Source organism: Phyllostomus hastatus, unplaced genomic scaffold (assembly GCF_019186645.2).
Source record: "Phyllostomus hastatus isolate PE091 unplaced genomic scaffold, TTU_PhHast_1.1 phas_scaffold_129, whole genome shotgun sequence".
NCBI classification, from domain to species: domain Eukaryota; kingdom Metazoa; phylum Chordata; class Mammalia; order Chiroptera; family Phyllostomidae; genus Phyllostomus; species Phyllostomus hastatus.
In genome coordinates this window covers 36,041,685-36,046,919 of record NW_025334009.1, presented here as the reverse complement: position 1 = coordinate 36,046,919, position 5,235 = coordinate 36,041,685, and positions in this window count along the sequence as shown.

The window sequence follows — 5,235 nt, the reverse complement described above, 5'->3', positions numbered from 1 at the left end:
AATTAAAATAAAATTACTTGTATAATGAAAAACTTAACATATATGTGTTTGACCAGTGAATGAGCAACATTCAATTTTATTTGTAATTTACCTCTTTTTACGATTTCCCTCCTATAAAGAGAGCCACCTTAAAGCACTTCTTAGCTCCATTCTTGTCACTTTCTGTGTCTGACACTTGGGTGTCCTTTTTTCTTTTTAAATAAAAGGGTCTTAGCTTGTTTTTAAAATAAAATGAGAGGGACACTTCCTTAAGTTGTAGTCAAAAACAGACCTAATTGAGAACATGCTGCAATCCTTTTAACACACAAACCTGAGTGTGCAGAATGATTACCAGACTAGGAAATCTTGCATTTCCCAGCTTTTTTCTACCACATGTTCTGATTCCCGTTGAACCCGCTCATGCAAAGTCAGAAGCAAGTGTCCTGATCAGTGGGCAGCTCTCCCTCACGTGGTCCATCTCATGGCTCTGCCCCACTGACCATGGCTTCAAGGGTGCATGTTACTGTGCATCCAGCAGCAGAAGGGAAAGAGCCTGGAGGACAGCCTGCTCACAGTAAGCTTCTAAGGGCCAGGCTGGGAGTAGCTGGCATCACGCCTGAACACGTACCTTTGACTAGACCTGCATCATAGGACCACATGCGCTGTAGCCCCATGGCAAGGAGGGGGACTGGGAACTGCTCTGCAGGGAGAGGAGGAAGGGGTGTGGGGAAGAGGTGCCAGGCTCTGGCACCCAGCACATTTGGCTACTCAGCAAACAATTACCAGGTTCTGGCAAATACTCTCTGAGTCTGGCAATTAGGAATTGGCAGGGTTGCATTTCCCTCCTCTACAATTTTGCTGCAGAAATGCCACTGCAAAAAGATCTCCTATGTGGAATCTAAAGAACAAAATAAACAAACACAACAGAAACAGACTCATAGATACAGAGAACAAACTGAGGTCTGCCAGAGGGAGAGAAGTGAGGGGACTGGGTGAAAATGGTAAAGAGATTACGTATAAATTGCCAGTAACAAAAATTGCCACGGGGATGTAAAGTATAGCATACGGTATATAGTTAGTCATATTGTAATAACTGTGTATGGTGCCAGGTGAGTACTAGACTTCTGGGGGATTGTTTAGTAAATTATATAAATATCTAATGGCTAGGCTGTACCCATGAAACTAATACAAAATGATATTGAATGTCAACTGTAATTGACAGTTTACGGGGGGGCGGGGGGGGGGAAGGACCCCTTTTGGGCTTCTGATCTCCAAAACAAACAAACAAAAAACATAAAAAAACTCACCAAACAAAGCATTCAAGCTATAAATATAATTCTGATCAATATACAAGAGATTGCAAAGCTGGCATGAGTTATGCTTATGAATAAGGAAGCTTCTGCTCTATTCCCAGTGACTGCTTCGAGTGCCCTGAAGGAGCAATTCACTGCAAGATAGACCCGAAGATATTCAATGAATTCTGGTGGCAAAACCAGCCAGCCCTCATGCTGGCTGGGTGGCTGGCGAGAGTACCCTGGAAGGTAGGGTTCACAGGGCCATGGCACTGTGGACCTCAGTGCTGTTCTGCAGGGAGCAGCTGCTGCAGGTGCTTTCTTACCTGTTGTTCATAAAGGGCCCCAGAGACCCAAGCTATCTCTGTAGGAGCCACATACCCTGAAGCACCCCTCATTTCATCAGTTCAAATGACTCCTTTGTTAGTAGTAGTAGTAGTAGTAGTAGTACAACTTGAACCTCAGGGACAAAGAAGTTGACTCAGTGAGCTCCTCTGCTTGTGTCCTGCTGTCCTCCTTGGTCTGTTCTGGGCTCCATTCCCACTCCTAGGACCCCTCCCTCACACAGGCCACCCGTCTAATGTGTGGATGTTCTAATGCAAGTTCTTTTATCTGTGTGTGCCTTTGAAAACAGGTATAGCTTTGTGTGCCACTATTGTTAACTTTTATTGATTCTGTTGGCTTAGAGATCTCACTCTGTTGCTTAATGTTTTTCTTCCCTTACCACTATTCTTACATGATCTTCCCATGTTGTTATGTGTGGTAGGTTGGGTTTCCCAGGAAACAGACTCTAAGATAGAGATGAACATGAGGAAGTTTCCTGGGAATTTCTGTGCTCAGATCAACTCCTTGGAGAGAGGGACTGAGGGAGGGGAGCCAAAATGGGCAGAGGAGGAGCAGACATCTGGCAAGCTCTGGAGCTGGGATAGCCCTGCTGAGTTACCATGACTGAAAGCCAGGAGCCTGGCCCCAAGGCATCAACCAGTTGCTGGCTGTGGGCTTCCCTGAAAGTGTGACCAAGGTGAGGGGCTTGCTTTGGCCGAGAGCAATTTTCAGAAAGGGGTGCAGGTATGGGCATCAGTGGCCCACAGGTCTGGGGGCTGGAGGAATGAATGCTTCCATCTTGACAGGGGCTGGGGAGTGTGCTGTACTAGCTGCTGCTCCATGCAGAAGTTCAGGAAGTTATTTCTCACCACATACTTGTCTGTGTCTGCAGATGGCCTCACCCCCTGGTACCACAGATGTTGTTGCAGCAAACATCGCCATTTACCAGGTGGATCCAAGAGCTTCTCTGGGGATGCCAGAGTGGAATCCCTGGGCCCTGGGCAATGACACAGGCTGCTCCCAGTTGTGGCTTTTGCCTGTGCCCTGCCAGGGGTGCACGGGGTGTCTGGGCCCCACCAACTTCCGATGCCTTTTCATCCCTTTACTTTTTACCAATCTGATGGGTCTGTGATGTCTGGTGTGGGTTGAAATTTGTATTTTGATCATTGCTGATGGGTTTGAGATTATCTTTATATGCCTTTTAGTCCCTTGAGTTTTCTCTTCTGTGAGTTGTCTTCATATTCTTTGTCCATTTTTCTGCTGGGTTCCAAAAAAAAGTTTTCTGATTTTTTTTAAGGCTGGTAAACAAACCTCCAGTGTAGATTTAAATAATAATATCCAAAGAGTTGAAGCAACCCTCTCTGGAGCGTGGATTCCTGTGCAGAATGTTTCACGTGTTAACTATTTCCCCTCTCTCTCTGTCACTCCCTGTCTCTGTCTGTCTGTGAGTGTGTCTGTCTGTCTCTCTCTCTCTCACAGTGCTGTGTATCATGAAGTATTTTTGAAGAAATTATTACTTTGATTATATAACAATGATCTTAATGGAGGATTTTTTTTGGAGTGGCTGATTAAAAAAAAAAAAACTATCACTGCTTTCTATATGCAGACCACTAAGCTTTTTATGTCTAAATCTACAAGAGCTTACAATATTTTCTGCCATATTTGGGTTAGAATTCCCATTTGTACTCCATTGAATCTATAAAGGAGCTGAAGAAGGTAAAAAGGCTGGTCTTCTCACTTCCCCCTCCCTCTCTCCTTTCCTCTGTCTCTGTGGTGTGTTAGTCAAAGTAAGAGTCCTGGAAGCCCCGAGGGCTGTGATTTGGGGGGTCTTTTTAAGGGGCATAGTTTTGTTTAAAACAGAAGACCCAATTCGAATGATTTTCACCCCAGAAATGGCACAGACCATGTCCTCTCTCCCTGGACTCTCCCTCCACACCCCGCCCCCCTCCCTCAGAGGGAGACTCCCTCAGGCTAGCCTGCTCTGCCTGCCCCAGGGCAGCTCACCTCAGGGGAAGACTACCTTCCAACCCACCTGTCCTGGGTTAAGATTTTCACTGTGTGCAGATCAAATCATCCCAAGAAGCCCAGGTTGCACACAAAATGGGCTGAACACGCAGGGTAAGCATGTTCCCCACCCCTACAAACATTCAAGGGTTCCACCCCAGCCATCACAGAGCCCTGAAACTGTAACCTTAAATTAATTTTCTCAGTTAGTAGTGACTATTCTTTAATGCACCTCATTGATCCCACCTTTTCTCTTGAGTCTGGACACCACATTTCCTCTTTTCTTGCTGAAGCGAGTCGAGGAAATCAGGCAGCAAAACTGGCCGGGCATCTGGACACACACACACATGGTGAAAGCCCTCATCAGCATTTCCGGGTAGTGAGCAGTCTGTCCTGCTGTCCCTCTGTCTGACACACTCTCTAAGTCAGGAGCACATTTCAGTGGAAGAAACATGCTTCAGCTTGTGTTTGGGTCAAAATCTGCTAGAACCAGGCTGTCATGATAACCTTCTGGCGACTGTTGAGAGAGAGAGTGCACAGGAGGGAATTTTAAACCAAAGTGCCAAGTGACAGAGTTGACATATTTTAATAAAGTGAAGTTCCTTTATCATTTATTAACAGGAGGAAAATACACAATGCAGCTTTTCGATTTTTTATACAGGTCTTGTCAGAGAAGGCTATGGCCACCCGTCACCAGCATTGTAGATAAATAGCTACATTTTTCAGAAAGCAGCTTGCTCCTTGGGGGTCACTTCTCACTGCCAGCACCTCCCCCTTCTGACTGGAGTCTGGTGGACGCATGGATGAGGTCTGGAATGCAGAATTCCTCACAAGAAGGACTGGGGGATACGTGTCTCTTACGTGCAGATTGTGAACTGCTCTTTAACCATGTCATGAGCCATGCAGTGTAGGGTTCACTTGCTCTTGGGGTCATGGAGCTCTCCTGGGGGATTTTGAACAGTAACGTATTTTTGATTGACAAAAATTGGAGCCTATTTGGAAATACTGCCATGTCCACTCTACTCTATCTGGTGGTTCATTCAGCTGAGACATGGTGTTTCAGGAGGTGGAATTACAAGAAGATTTTGGAGTGAAGGTTTTGGAAAGGAAACAAAGAGAGGAGAGCAAGATCCTTCCAGATGTGCAGCCCACATCTGTACTCAAGCCTTGGTTCATTTCTGCTGGAGAAATAAAACAGAAATTCAGTTCATTTCTGGGAGGTGTTTCTGGAAGCTCAGATTCTCTAGACTTCCCAATGATTCTGTTCGTAAACACCTGCTGTCTTCAAGTAGCTAAAGGTGACTTTCTCATTTGCAATGAAGAACCTTGGCCAGCACACCTCCCCTTTCTCCCTTTTTGCTCAACTTAATCATCATTTCTTGAGGGAAACTTCGGCCTCCCTGATTATGGCAATTCACCCTGTTATAGGTGCGCATGGTTCTGGGGTGCCTCCTGGGCAGTGCTCATATTGAATATAATTGTGCATTTATTAATGGGATTATCTAAAAATTACTTCTCCCCTCCACTAGACTGTGCATTGAGGGAGGGTGGGGAGCTTGTGCTGCTGGTGCCCCGGTGCCTAGCACAGTGTGCAGGTCACAGAAGGCACTGAGTAAGGACCTCTGGAACACCTTTG